Genomic DNA, 16,415 nt, shown 5'->3' with positions numbered 1-16,415 from the left:
GGGCAAGCACTATGGGCAGTCTATCTGAAGTGTACCTGGCGTATAAGACGACCCCCCACTTGGAGGCATATTTTTCAGGGCCAAAAAATCATCTTATACGCCGGCAAATACGGTATTTCTATATGCATGCATCTTCTCTTTGTGTCACATGCAGTGTGCCAAGCTTATGGAATTACCTGATTGCTTTTAAATCCCCATTTTCACAGCTTACATTAAAAAGTTGTTACAAATAAAACCTAATTAAAAACAAAAGAAAAAATCAGGAATATTTTTATTTTATTTGTTCTCCCGTTGAAGCATTTGGAAATAACAAATGTGTGCTTGCATTTTCTTTATATGTAGTGATTTTGGTCCATAAAAAAGATAAACTGTTTTGTCAGATCACTGAATAGGTGCACAGTTCATGGTGTGTTCACTGAATAAAAATCACTTTTTTTTTTACTCCCTATTAAAAAAGCACTGCTTTTTCAAGTAGGAATCACATCATGGAAATTAGTTTCAATGACTTCTAGCCTGATAGCACTTGCCCCAGTAATTCTTAGAGATCTTAAGGAAAGAACAGAAAAAGGATGAAAATATAGATTTTTTAATGTTGTAGAGAAGTTAAAACATTAAGAAAAGACAGATTATTATTCATCAGCCAACCTGAGCATTGTGTATGATGACCATCCAACAATCATAGTGACTCTTGTCACCCATGTGTGTATTAATTAACTATCGCTCATAATGACTTAACCCAAAACATACATAGCATCTTAATACAAGAAATATGTAATGGCTTGCAGAGTTCCTGAGGGTTAGGAATCTGGAAGTGGCTTAGCCAGCTCGTTCTAGTTTAGGATTTTTTGTGAGGTTGTTGCAGTCAGGATATCAGCCAGGGCTTTGGGACCTGGAAACTTGATGGAGGCTGGAGGAGCCACTTGCAAGGTCTCTCCCTCACCTGTGTGCAGGAACCTTCAGTTTCTCCCCTCTCCACAAGGCTGCCTGACACAGTAGTTGCTTCCCCAAAGTGAGCAACTTGAGAGAGTCAGAGAGAAGAGAGACCAAACTTTGTGACTTTTATGGTCTGTCTCCAAGCCACACTGTCACTTCTTACTCTCTTTGTTAAAGCTGAGTCACTAAGCCCAGCTGACACTAAGTAGTTAGTTATGTAAAGGGTATGAATGAATACCAGGAGGCAGGAGTCATTGGTGGCCATCAAGTAAGCTGCCTACCACATACATTTTTTTTTAGCAATGTAGAGGAATGAAAATATTAAACATGATCCCTATTCACTGAACATGCTAAACATCCTTATTAATTAGGTTTTATTGTGAATGCCCAAAACCCAACTTCCTCCAAATGACTCTTGCCCAGCTCGTGTAGATAAAGAAAATGCTGGTATAAGAAAAGGCTCAATTTGCATTTCTTTGATAGATATTAAAAATAATGGTTATTTTTAAGAGTGAAGATTATGCTGTATTTTCCTAAATGTTGCTTGCATCATTATTTAATGACATCTCATTCCTTTGTTCAAACACAACCTTCCTGGTCAATAGAGAAAAACATAGGAAAACAGTAAAAAGAAAGCTTCAATGTGACCTAGAGCTATGTAAAAGAAAAGCAGGCTTGGGCCAGCCAAGTGGCTCAGTTGGTTAAGAGCTCGTTTAAGATTTTGAGCTCTGAGCAACAGTGGTTCGATGCCTGGCCTGAGCAGAGCTGCCGCTGAGCTGCCAAAAGGTAGCAGGATGGCTCAGCTAAAAAAAAAAAAAAATAGAAAAGCAGGCTTGGGCAAGGAAGGAAAAGTAATTTTCAATTGCATGTTGTAAAACACAATAATTACATCTGAGTAACACAATTTGAAAATATGTATGTAAGCCTACATAATTTGATCACTGAAAATAAAGATTAATGATCAGTTATTTTACAAATGAGTGCACAGGGAATAATTTTTGAGTTAGAAAATATTAAGCATTTTTCTGTCCTTCTCTGAGAACAGCCGAAAAGAATAGCTCATCAGAAATGAGTCTGTGCTTAAGTCCACCTGTGCTTCCAAGTGTGCATTGCACTTTCTCTCTGATCAACTTAGGATAAGCCTCTCTGGCAGACAAGTCAAACATTTAAACAATTTCCAGCTTTCTATACACTCAACCCTTGAATTTGGTAACAATCTAAAATTCTTAAAATTTATTTAGATGGAATAATGCATATAAAGAGTCAACACCGAATGAGTCATTAATAAATATTGTGTCTGAATTTCTTATACCATGGAAAGGTTGTTTTTGTTTACAAATAGTAATTTGGCAGGATTTAAGTAACAAGTTTGGGTCTTGCTATCAGTCTCATGAGAAATAGCTCAGCCATGTTTAATTAACTTCATAGTTTTAAAAAATTGTTTGGGGCCGGCAGAGTGGCGCGTTGGTTAAGAGCTGGCTTGGGATGCCAGAGGGCCCCGGTTCGGATCCCACATATGAGGGCCAGTGACACTGCCCTCCACAGCTAAGATGCTGAACAACAGCTCAACCTGGAGCTGGGCTGCCCTGAGTCGCCGGCGACGGCGTGGGCTGCAGTCCCCTGCTGCAGTGGGTTGCCATAAGCTACCATGTGTAGCCGGCAGCCAGCGTGAGCGGCCAGCAGCCGCTGTGAGCAGCCGTCCAGAGGCCGGCGACTGATCTGCCTCGCCTGGGAAGAGCGCAATGATGGTGCCAGCTTGGGCCAGTGAAGCAACGTCCTCTACAACTAGACTGAAGAACAAAACAACAGCAACTTGTCTGTTCCCCTTCCCCTGACTCCCCAGCACTGTTCCCCTCCCCCAATTCCCCAATAAAATCTTTTTTAAAAATTGTTTGTTCTCATCAGGTCATCTGTGTTTCATTTTTTATATGCAAATTATATTGTACCAAGTGGTTTTTTATTCTAAAGCTGGAATATTCACCTCTGAAATAAATCTTAAATATTCTGGCTTACATAAATGTTTGTCTCTAGTGAGACAGTTGTAATCCTCACTAAACTTCCATTAGTCATAAAGACCTTTGATTTTAAGATAAACATGTTATGAAGAAATACAGGCTGTGACAGCACTGACATTTATTTTTCCTGAAGACCAGTAAAGCCCAGGAAGGCTATTGGGAACACTTTCATTTTTGTAATAAAGATCAATTCTTAATGTTTAGCTGAATTTCCTTTTTGTGTGTTCATAAATTGAATCTTTCTCCTTCTTCATCACAGATGTTATATCATGTCCATCATTGTCCTTAAGCCCCAAGCAAGTGCATTCTTTACTCAACTTCTTTATAATTACCAGATATTCCTTCAAAAACTTTAATGAGAGAATTATTCAGCAAATATCACTGACAAAGGTGCTAATGTACATATTTACTTAACCCAAGAAAGAATTCCTACACATCAATAGTTTATATTGGTGCTGAACTCACTCAGGTTATTAAAAACCATGTCCCACATTTTTCTACGAAATTCAAACATAATGATAATAATTGAGTACATTTTTTTTAATTGTAGGTCTGCTGATGAGTAAAATTCTTCTATTTTAGAGGGAGAAGAAAAAATATGGTTTTTCTAATTGGGGCTCAAAGGTAGTATTCCCTATCATCAAATTGATCAGAATGTTCATCTGTAATGCTAACCTGTAATGAGGTTTTTTTCATATTTCTATTTTTTAAAATGGTTTTCACACAGATATGTACTATAAAATGCTGATATAAATCCATTAGCATGTAGAATTCTATTAGTTTTTACTCAATATTGTTTTTAAGTTTGTCATAAAATCACAGATTAGTCACTTCCAATTAAAATTTAATGAAAACATCTCAATTGTTAAACAAATTTTGAAGCATGACAGTTTCCTTTGAATTTACATAGAAATGCTTTGAAAATGCTGTGGAACTATAACATGAACTTGGACCATATTACTGCAAATTTGGGTGACAGCATGGGACATGTATAAAGTTTGGGAAATGTTGTCTCCTCTTCCATTTTTTTCAAAGAGTTTGAGATGGATTGGTATTAATATTTCTTTGAACAACTGGTAGAATTTGCAAATGAAGTCATCTGGTCCTGGAGTTTTATTTATGGAAATTTTTAGTTTACTAACTCAGTCTCTTTTTTGTTGTATGTCTATTCAGAGTTCTTATTTCTTTTTGAGTCAGGTTTGGTAGTTTGTGTGTTTTTAGAATTTATTCGTCTTAATATTATTTTACTATAGCTCAAATTTCTATAAGGTCAGTAGTGATGACTCCTGTCTCATTCCTGATTTTAATATTTGAGTCTTATCTCTTTCTTTCTTGGTCAGTCTAGCTAAATGTTTGTCAATTTTCAAAGAACTGACTTGTGATTTTATTGTTTTTCTTTATTGTTTTTATTTTTTATTTCATTGATCTCCTCAAATATTTATTATGTCCTTCCTTCTGATGGCTTTGAGTTTAGTTTGTTCTTCTTTTTCTATTTTCTTGAAGTGGAAGGTTAGTTTATTTTTTTAAGATCATTTTAAAAACAAGTATTTACAGATATACATTTCCCTCCAAGTACTTCTTTCACTGAATCAAATTAGTTTTATTGGGTTGTCAGAAAAGTCATGAAGCATTTTTGCAATGAAAAAACATAGAAAAAAATATGTTACGACTTTTCTGACAACCCAATAGTATATTTTATTTTCATTTTCATTTATCTCAAGGTATTTTCTAATTTTACTTATAATTTCTTCTTTGGCTTATTGATTGTTTAGGAGTATATTGTTAAATTTCCATATATTTGAATATTCTCAATTTTCTTTCTGTTATTGATTTTTAATTTCATTCCATTGTGGTAAAAAGCATATTTTATATTACTTCAATCTTGAGACTTGTTTTGTGACCTTACATATAGTCTATCTTCTAGACTATTCCATGTGTGCTTCATAATAATGTATATTCTGCAGTAATTGTATTGAGTGTTCTAAACATATCTGTTAGAACTAGGTGGTTTACAATTTTATTCAAGCCTTCTTTTTTTTTTTAACTGATATTCTGTCTAGTTGTTCTAGCCATTGTTAAAAGTGGGGTACTGTATCTCCAATATTTATTGTAGAACTTTCTATTTCTCTTCTCAGTTTTATTAGTTTTTGCTTTATGTATTTTTAGGCTGTTGTTTAGGTGTATATGTATATATAATTGTTATATCATTTTGATGATTGATCCATTTTTTAAAAAGATTTTATTGGGGAATGGGAAAGGGGAACAGTATTGGGGAATTGGGGAAGGGGAACAGCCAAGTTTTTATCTTTCAATCTTTGTTGTGGAGGGCGCAGCTAGCTCAGTTCCAAATCCAGTCGCCGTCTGGCCACCCAACGACAGCTCGCAGCTGCTCAGCTCAAGTTGACATGTTCAATCTTAGTTGCGGGTGGGCATAGCCCACCATCCCATGCAGGTGTTGAACCAGCAACATTGTTGTTCGGAGCACATGCTCTCACCAGCTGAGCCATCCTGCCACCTGTTGGCAGCTCAGTGGCAGCTCAGCTTGGCCCCAGCTCATTGGCCCATGTGGGAATCGAACCGGCGACCCTGTTGCTCAGAATTCACACTCTTAACCAACTGAGCCACTTGGCTGGCTCCGATTGATACTTTTAGTATTATAACATGTCCTTCTTTGTTCATAGTAACAATATTTGTCTTAAAGTCTTATATAGTGTAGCCACACTTCAGCTATCTTGGTTGCTCTTTGCATTTAATATTGTTTTTCATCTTTTACTTTCAACCTATTTTTGTCTTGAATCTAAAGTGAGTCTATTATAGACAGCATATAATGGGATCATGTTTTATAATCCACTATGCCAATTTCTGCATGTTAATGCAGTTATATTTAATTATGGATAATGTAGGACTTACTTCTGCCATTTTGCTATTTTTTGCATCTGTCTCATGTCAATTTTTTTTCTTCAGTTTCCTGATTACTGCTTTATTTTGTGTTAAATGGATATTTCCTACTATATCCTTTGAATTCCATTGTAATTTATTTTACTATGTATTTTTCAGTTATTTTCTTAGTGGTTGCCCTGAGATTACAATCAATATCTGAATTTATGACAATCTAGTTTGGATTAATACCAACTTGATTTTAATAGTATACAAAATCTTTCCTCCCACTCAGCTCCATCCTTCCTACCCCCTTAATGTTGATATAGTCACAAATTATATCTTTATACATTGTGTATCCACCAAAATAGCTTTATCATTATTGCTTAATATAATTGTCTTTTGAATCACAGGGGGAAACAAGGAGTTACAAACTCCAAAATGCATTTATATAGTCTTTTATATTTACCTGTGTTTATCTTTATTAGTGCTCTTTATTTCATATGGATTCAAGTTTCCATTTAGTGTCCTTTCATTTCAGACAGTAGGTCTCTTCCATTTTGTATTTCTTGTAGGGCAAGTCTGCTAGTTCCAAACTCTGTAATTTTTTGTTTATCTGGGAATGTATTGATTTATCTTTTACTTTTAAATAATAGTTTTGCCATATATAGAATTTTTGGGTTGACAAGCTTTATTTTTTTTTCTTTCAGCATTTTGAATACATCATCCCACAGCTTTCTGATGAGAAATCAACTGTTAATCTTACCTAGAATCCCTTATACATGATACATCACTTCTTCTACTTTCACAATTCTCATTCTCTGGCATTTGGCAGTTTCTCAATGATGTATCTAGGTGTAATGTGTTTGGGTCTATCTCACTTGGGGTTTATTGAGTTTCTTGGATGTATAGATTAATGTTTTTCATTAAATTTGAGAAGTGTTTGGCCATTGATTATTCAAACATTCTTTCTGCTTTCTTCCCCACCATTTGTTGTTCTGGGACTCCTAGTGTGCATATGTTGGTAGGCTTAATGATGTCTCTCAGGTTTCTGGGGGTTTGTTCATTTTTATTTGTTCTTTTCTCTTTTTGTTCATCAGAATGAACAATTACAATTGACTTATGTTTAAAAACGTATTTAAAATTTTTTCTCCTGTCTGTTCAAATGTGCTGTCAAGCCTTTCTAAAGAATTTTCATTTCAGCTATTGTAATTTGGAGCTTCAATATTTCTTTTTGTTTTCTTTGATATAATTTCTATTTCCTTACTGATATTCACTATTTGGTGATACATTATTTTCTTACTTTTGTTTCATTGTACACACTTTATTTCCTTTAGTTATTTGAATATATTTTAAATAGCTGTGTTTGGGTTGAATATATCATTGTGTCATCCCCCAAAATGATATATTCAAGCCCTAGCCCTTTGTACCTCAGAATGTGAATTTATTTGAAAATAAGGTAATTTCAGATGTAATTATTTAGATTAAGATGAGGTCATACTGAAGTAGGATGGACCCTTAATCTGATATAATTGGTGTCTTTATAAGAAGATAGCCATATGAAGACAGAGACATACATGAAGTATACCATATGATGAAGGCAGGAATAGGAGTTATGCTACTGATTTAAATTTTTTTTCTAGTAATTCCAACATTTATGCTTCATCAAGGATAGTTTCTTTTGATTGTTCTATTCATTATTATGGGTCAAACTTTTTTGTTTTTTTTGTAATATATGCATCCTAATTTTTTGTTAAAATGGACAATTAAAGTATTATAATGTGACCACTGTGAAATTTAGATTCTTCCATTCCCAGGATTTATTATTGTTGCTGCTTGTTGTAGTAGTAGTTTTATTTTTAGTGACTTTTCTGAACTAAATTCTTTAATGTGTGTATTCTTTGTCATCTATGGCCATTGAAGCTTCTGTTCAGTTTATTTTTCATCTAATTATTTGTGTAGAGATTTCCTTAAACATCTACAGCCAAAAGAATTACTTGTCTTTGTTGGTGAGATCTATGTATGTGTTCAGGCACCCCTTGAACACACATCCAGGCAATTTACAACTCTGCTTCAGTCTTCAGTTCCTCCTGTCCTCAAGGTCAGTGAGTGATGAGAGATTCTCAAGTGTTTTCTGGGCATAAAACTAGCCCTTTCCATGTGAATAACATTATAGATTTCAAGGAATATTCAGAGTTCTCATGGACATATCATTCCTTAGCTTTTCGTTTTAAAGCTGTTTGTAGTCTATTGTTTGTTCCTACTAGTATTACTTCCTTAGGCAGTAGTGATATTGAAATATTTTCCTGTAGATATTTTCAAAAATCTCTCATAAGAGAGGCCTTTTAGCCCTATATGTACTGGTTTTGAAGAATGAGGCTTTGCAAAAGCTATTGCTACTTTCTGTTTCCTTTGTAACTGAAAATACAGTATGTTATTTTCTGAGTCTGCTGTTGTAGAGCTGAGAAACGGGTGGAATTCAGGGACTATGTTATAATGCCATTGTTCTTAATCTCACTCTTTAATATCACTAGTCTTACTGAGATTCAGCCATTTTTCTATAAATTCTCTCTGGGCTGCTGCAAATCTTTGGTTAATTTTCAGAGTTCTAAAAAAAATTAGCACTGACATTTTTTGCTAGTGTTGTCATTCATCTAATTGAGGGGCAAAACTTTGGAGCCTAATTTGGACATTTTTACTAAAATCATTCTTCACTAGCCTGCCTGTAAATTTTTTTAAAAATTGCTCTTTTATTTTTGTATTTCCTACTTATTCAAAAATACTCAAATAGACTTTATTTGAATTAAAAAATTTAAAACCACCTTTGATTTTCCACAAGTATCTACTAATATTTTAAATGCTAGTGTTTGTTCCTCAAGTCAAACAAGTTTTGGATTTTATAAAGGTAACCACTTAGGAGAAGAATCCTGCTCTTACAGAGAACAGTTTATAAATGATGCATTATAACCATTCAAATTTATTGACAATTTTGTTTCATTATTTTGTTATCCTTTTTATTTTTGCCTTTTCTACTATAAGGTTTGAATACAATTTTCATCTGATGATTTAGCATAACTTAAAGTTCACGTACTTTTGCTTTTTAATTCATGATTACAGAGAGGCTATATCTTTGAGTCATGTTAATAAATGTATTCATTTTTGCCACATTGAGAATATGTACTGTGTTTCCCCAAAAATAAGACCTAGCTGGAAAATAAGCCATAGCATGATTCCTCCAGGATATGGAGCACATGCACCCCTCACATTGAGGGTTTTATTACCTGTTTCAGGGAGAAGGGTGCCATTTCCATAAACTCCTTCAGCTTAAAATATTCAGTATGCCAAGGTGCCGTTTTTGACACACAAAATCATGCTATGGCTTATTTTCTGGCTAGGTCTTATTTGGGGGGAAACAGGGTACAAGAGATATTTAATGCTTTGCATTGTTGTTATGCCTTCTCATAAGCCTGGCAGTTCTGTTAAAATGTTAGTGTGTGAGGTACAGTTCACAATTTTCCACGCTCTAGTTTCCTCTGCAAAATAGACGTTAGTTACTTGGTTAAAATTGATAATTAATGTAAGTGGTTGAGATTATAGTAGGAGCAACAGTGATAAGAAATATAACAGTATACATGCTTCTGTTTTTAAGAAGAGTAATTCTTAAAGTAGTGGTACTCAGGAGGTTTTTTTTTTCATTAATCTCCAGATTTCTTTACATTCTTTACACCTTTTAAGGACCCCAAAAACCTTTTGTTTGTATTGTTGATGAAAAACATTCAGCCTAAGAGAAAACTTATAAGAGTTTATTTGAGCCAAACTGTCGACAATTGCTGGGAAACAAAATCTCAAAGGATTGAGAAAATGCTCTGAAGAATGGCAGTTTTACAGCTTATTTTATATATAAATTCAAAGGAGGAAGGTTACATAAAATCCATTGGTGATAGGTTAAGGGGGTGGGAGAAAGCAAAGCGGGGAAATCTCTGGGATTGGATAAAAGTAAATTGGAGAGACAGGGACTTCTTTTACATTGGTGAATACAGCATAGTTAATACTTCACATAGAGATGTTAATCAAGGGACAAAAATAATAATAGAGTCTGTAGTTTCCTGCTGTGGTCCGGAAAAGGGATTACTGACATTTCAAGAATGTCATTTTAGGTGCAAAAAGACAATAGACAGGCCCACTTAAGGTGAAGATTGACTTTATCAAGGCAGCCTCAGGCTAAAGATGTGACTTTCCACCATGGCCCACCTTAGTTAGGAGCTTTCACGTTCACACCATCTTATGTGGTTATTTTTCAGCTTCTGAGCTTGTCAGGTTTAACCTGTGGACACTTTTCCATCCATAGTCAGTTAATACTAATTTTAGACCTATCACCACACATGCATATTAACTTTTTTAATGCTCATGACACTTGTATGAAGTAGTCCTATTCTTAAACCCATCTTTACAGATGAGGAAGCTGGAGTCCTGGAAAGGGAAACCATTTAACCACCACCACAGCTGGAAGTAGCACAGAAGGGAGGCACTGGCTCCAGGGCAGGGCTCTACTCATCTAGTACCACTGACAACAGCTTGGCCAAGAAAGATGACAATGTTTCTTGAGTTCAACTTTAGCCAAATACTTTTCTCTATTATTTAATTTCATCATGTTATTCTAATGTAAATTCATTTACCAAAATTTACTATAGATTCATTTAAGACTTTGACTTCAGTGAATCAAAGTGAAATAAAATTTATATAGCTTCTTCAGTGTTAACCTAGCAATACAAGTTTAAAACATGTTATAAATAAAAATAAACAAACAAAAATTAGAAAAACCACCTTGGCCTGTTGAGTTTATTAGATTTGCAGAGTAAGGTGTTTTGATTCCAAAAATTGTTTTTACCTGATTTTGAACAAAGATTTCTAAATGATGGAGCCAAGCACTAATCTAGGAACGGTTCATGGAATAACTATTTCAGAATGTGGTAGTTTCCTACAGCAACTATCAGGAAAAACTGAGAAACAGTGAAGTGGGCAAATTATTACAGTCTAGCACATTTGGGGTTATCTCTGATTTTTATTATCCGAGCTATTTTACATCTCTGTAAATTGTAGAATTTTGATAGTGAGGCAAGTATTCTCATCATTAGAAATACAATTGAATATTGTCATATGGACGTTGAGCAAATTTGCATCTATTTTGCACATTAATTTTAGCATTTCTGATGGCCTATGTGTGTGTGTGTGTGTGTGTGTGTGTGTGTGTGTGTTGAATTCTTTTTAAGTGCTTTAACATTTTACTGGTTCCCTTGTGGTACATAATATTTGAGACATTTATTTTGTATTTGTATGAGTCATAATTTATTCTTTTCTTATAAAAAATAGTATCTTTGAATACAATCAACAATATTAAACTATTGTGTTTGATAAATAAAACTATATGACACAACTCTCTGATTTGGATTTAAATTAAATATGTATAAGGAAATATTAACCTGTATTTTATGATAAAAGTGGGTTCTATTTGGTATTTTAAACATGTTAAAAGTAGTTTTAAGCCTCAAAAATAAATATTTAAAAATCAATGTAAGTGAGGCACATGGGAAGATGAACTTGATTCTTAGGAAATTACAACGATGGATTTGTCAAACCTTATTAGTATAATATCTGAAATCTGAGTCATTTACTTAGTGTTGTCATGTAAATTAGTTCAAAGGAAGACACTAACTCAGATGCACTGGTTCCCAGCAAAGTCCTCTCTATCTAAAAGTCCTCTAAAAATGACTAGTGGATGAAATGTCCTTTCTTCCTCTGTGCTGCACTGGATAACCGCCTGGATCCTTGCTCACAGAGCCACTCTCCCAGGTCTGTGGCCTGGGCACAAAGTGTGAATTTGATACCGGACAGCAGGCCTTTCCCCGGCACAATGTCTGGGCTTAGTTTCCACACTGGGGGTCGGAACCCAGGCCTCAAGCAAAACAGGGAATCTTAGCCACTCTGGCTGCCAGAGGATGGGCCCTCCTCTGTACGGTATCCAGGTTCTTGGTGACTCGAGCAAAGAACTGAACAAGATACAGAGGTAAAGTGGTGAAAGAGCAGTTTATTAGAAGAAAAGGCACACTTCAAAGAGGTAAAAGCGGGTCCGACCAGAAGGCAGTGGCTCAAGGGCCACTACCAGAAAAGAAAGAACACTCCAAAGGGATTGGAGTGGGCCTGAGCAAAAGCGTGATTCAAAAGGCTCAAAAGGCTGTGACTGGCGAGGACTTGGAGTTTTTATCTCCTTTAACTAGAATGGGCTGTTCCTCTCTAGGCATGGGACCACTTGATTGACACCTCTAATTGACAACAGGCTATTACCTCATCTTTTTAGACTGTGCAAGTTCCTTCCCAGAATTCAGTCTGTTATAATGGTATCAATGAACTTCCGGGCATATGTATATTATAATGATGGTATAATGAGGCCCAGGTGAAAGGAAGGTCATTGTGGTATATACTGAGCAGGTGTGAGTGATTGGTCTAACCTCGTTGAGTATTTTGTTCCCACTTGTTTCCTCATAGGGGTAGATAATTACAATGAAAAAGGGAAGTTTTGATGGAGAGGGTATGTCTCTTGGGCAGTTGCATCTTGTGGGTAATGTTGGACATGCAGGAATGCAGAGACCCCATGCCTCTCTCTAACTGCCTGCCTTGTTTTCTCCTTGAGAGATGTGATCCCCATAAAATCTCTGTGGGAAGTTGAGGGAAAGAAAGTCTTTTCTTCTTATCTACTTCCTGCTGAGCAGGGGCATAGAGGTATCCCTGCCTGTTGGGGGATTCATGAAACTCTTGCCCTATCTGATCTGAGATGAAAGAAAGGGGTCTCAAGATCCACCTGAAAGACTGGGTTGGCTTCTTTGGTTGAGACTGGTCATCTTGCTGGGGTACTATCTGTATCCCCAAAGCCCTGAATGAGGAAAAATAGATTTTAATTAATAAATTTCCTGAAGAGCAGAGCTCAAAGCTATTAATGCAGGGTGGCTACATGATGGAAAATCCATCAGCTCTTATGGAGCCTGTGGTTATTCAACCAGTCACTCAGGTGGTGTTAATTGTCCAGGAGCTGAGCCCAGAATGGGTTGGAAAGAACATTAGGCTTCAATGATTACAATCAACAAGTATAAATCACAAGTTTCAGGATAATTATCTAAAGCAGGGGTAAGAGATTTCTATGATTCAGGTTAAAAAAAATCTATTGTTTATGATTAAGAAACTGATTTATAAAATACAGTAATACCTTGAATTGCAAGCATAATTCATTCCAGAAACAAACTACTTGTATTGCAAGGCATCGCTCGTTTACCACATTAAAATGTATTAGAAATGTTTACTTGTCTTGCAGAACACTTGCAAACTAAGTTACTCGCAATCCAAGGTATTACTGTGATTAAGAAGCAGGGGGAGTAGGAGCTAAGAAACTGGGGAAAGGAAAACTTAAGGAAAAGGAAAGAAAACTTAAAAGTTTTTCAGTAGGGGGGTTGGGGCTACTTGCTTGGCCCATATAAAATTGGCCTTCCAGGATCTCACTAGATGGCTGAAAAGCCCCTTTGAACAAAGGCAATTCAAATACAGTATTTTAGTTTTTATTTTTGTTTTTTAAAGTGTACTTTATTTATTTGTTTATTTTTAGTTGGGGAATTAGGGAGGGACACCAGCCAAGTTGTTGTTCTTCAGTCTTAGTTGTGGAGGGCACCAGTTGCCATCTGGCTGCCTGTCGGCAGCTCGTGGCCTCTAAGCTCAAGGTGCAGTGTTACAATCTTAATTGTGGGTTGGCGTAGCCACTATCTCATGCAGGAGTCAAACCGGCAGCCTTGTTGTTAAGGCAAGCGCATGCAAGATAGAGCGCATGCTCTATCCACTGAACCATCTGGGTGGCAACTCAGCTCAAGGTGCCGAGTTCAGTCTTAGTTGTAGGTGGATGTAGCCCACTATCGAACAGGCAGTCTTGTTGTTAGGAGCATGTGTTCTCACCAGCTGAGCCATCCTGCCACCTGTTGGCAGTTCAGTGGCAGCTCAGCTTGGGTGCAGCGTCACTGGCCCATGTGGGAATCAAACCGGTGGCCCTGTTGCTCAGAGCTTGCACTCTTAAGCTAACTCTTAACCAACTGAGCCACTCGGCTGGCCCTGTTTTGGTTATTTTTATTTTAAGTTAATTTCAAATTTATGGAAGAGTTATAAGAATAGAACAAAGAATTGCCCCCTCCCCATATTGTTATCGATACAGGCCAAGCAAGTAGCCCCCCCACTGGAAAACTTTTAAGTTTTCTTTCCTATAGAAATTTTAAGTCTCCTCTTCCCTAGTTTCTTAGTTCCTTAGCCCTTGGCTTTAATTACTTTTCTAATCAGTTTCTGAATCCTAGACTAAAGATTGTTCCTAGCCTGAATCTCAGAATATCTCTCACTCCTGCTTTAGATAACTACTTAAAAGCCTGTGACTTCCCAACATTCCCCAAGTCATTCCAGACCTAACTCTTGGATAATTCCACCCTGGAGACTTTATAAATAGGTTTTAACATTTCCCCAGGCCAGTATACTTGTTGATTGTACACATTGAAGCCTAATGTTCTTTCCAAACCAGTAGCCACCCTGCATCAATAGCTTTGAGCTCTGCTCTTTAAGAAATTTATTAATTAAAATCTATTTTTCCTCATTCAGGGACTTTAGGGATACAGAGGGTACACCAGTGAGATTGCTAGTCACAACCAAAGAAGCCAACACGGTCTTCAAGGCTGATCTCGAGACTCCTTTCTCTCATCTGTGATCAGCTAGGGTGAGAGTTCCATGAATCCCCTAATAGGCAGGGACAGCTCTACACCCCTGCCCAGCAGGAAGTAGATACAGAAGAAAAGACGTCCTATCCTTCAAATTCCTGTAGAGATTTTATGGGGATCTCGTCTCTCAAGGAGAAAACAAGGCAGGCAGTTAGAGGCAGGCATTGGGTCTCTGCATTTCTGCATGTCCCACAGAATGCACCACCCAAAAGACCTCCCCTCTCCACCCAAAACTTCCCCTGTTCATTGTAATGATCTACCCCTATGGGGAAACAAATGGGTACAAAATACCCGACTGCATTAGACCAGTCACTCACACCTGCCCAATAAAGGCCACAATGACCTTCCTTTCACCTGGGCCTTATTATACCATCATTATAATATCATACACATGCCCAGAAATTCATTAATACCATTATAACAAACTGAATTCTTGGAAGGAACGTGCACAGTCTAAAGAGATGAGGTAATAGCCTGTTGTCAATCACAGGTGTCAATCAAGCGGTCCCATACCTGAGAAGGAACAGCCCATTCTAGAGAAAAAAGAATAAAAAAATCCAAGTCCTGGCCAGTCACGGCCTTTTGAGCTCCTTTTGTTCAGCCTGTTCCAAACTCTTTGGAGTGTACTCTCTCTTCTAATAATGGTCCTTGCGCAATTCTCTACTGCTTGGGCCACTTCTGCTTCTTTAAAATGTATTTTTTCTTCTAATAAACTGTACTTTTCTGCAACTTTACCTTTCTGGTCCATGTCTTCATTCTTCAGTTCCCCGAGACCACGATCCCAGTGCACACACACAATCACACACAAAGAAATCCTGCTTCATTATTGCTGTTCTTTTCTTGTTTTCTGGATTCTAAATTTGTATTTACCCCTCCCCCCTTGAATATTTTACTCTGTAATTCCCAAGATACAGACATTCGCTTACCTAACATAGCACTATGATCAAAGCCAGAATATTTAACATTCTTACAATACTATTGTCTAATTCACAGTTCTTATACAAATATTGTCAGTTGTACCAATAATGTCCTTAATAGCTATTCTTTTCCCTGTTCCAGGACCCAAATCAGGATCACAAATTGTCATTATCTTTTTACTTCCCTTTAATTCAGAATAGTTCCTCAACCTTTATTTGTCTTTCTTGATCTTGACATTAGTAAAGATTAGAGGCCAGTCATTTAATAGAATATCCCTCATTTGGTGATTGTCTGATGTTTCCTCATGATTAGATTCACGTTATGCATTTTGGAAGTAACAACACAGAGGCAATGTTGTATCCTGCTCAGTACATCATATCAGAAGGCATATTATACCAGTTGGTTCTATTACTGGTTATTTGCTTAAGGTCAAATAATAAAATTTAATATTTAAAAAATATTTTTTTCATTTATAAAGTGGTAAAAGTTTAAGGATCTGATGATTAATCTTCTTTATCAGACATGAGAAGTAGTCATTTGACATAAAAAATGGTATTTGGTAAATCTATAATGTGCAAAAGAAGAAATCAGTTCATTGTCACCTCCTGACCTTGAAGAGTGCATGCATCACTTTCATGCTTCACATGAAAAACAAGTGGACGGGTGCACACATCATGCTTCACAAATGCACACTGGGAACACTCTTGGCCAAGTTCAGTTATGACCAGCGTATTCACAATAACAGAGTGAGTTGTCACCTATGTCTATGGGGAATAAGAGCCATAAAGTAAATGTGATAAATTTTCACTTTAATGAAATAGTTTTTTCACAAAGCTGGCTTCTTTCTTTTATTTTCTTTTTTCCTTCCTTCTTTCTTATT

The sequence above is a fragment of the Hipposideros armiger genome, unplaced genomic scaffold, assembly GCF_001890085.2.
Source record: "Hipposideros armiger isolate ML-2016 unplaced genomic scaffold, ASM189008v1 scaffold_1188, whole genome shotgun sequence".
In the NCBI taxonomy this organism is placed as follows: Eukaryota; Metazoa; Chordata; class Mammalia; order Chiroptera; family Hipposideridae; genus Hipposideros; species Hipposideros armiger.
The sequence above is the reverse complement of the archived record's forward strand: the minus strand, read 5'-3'. Positions refer to the sequence as shown.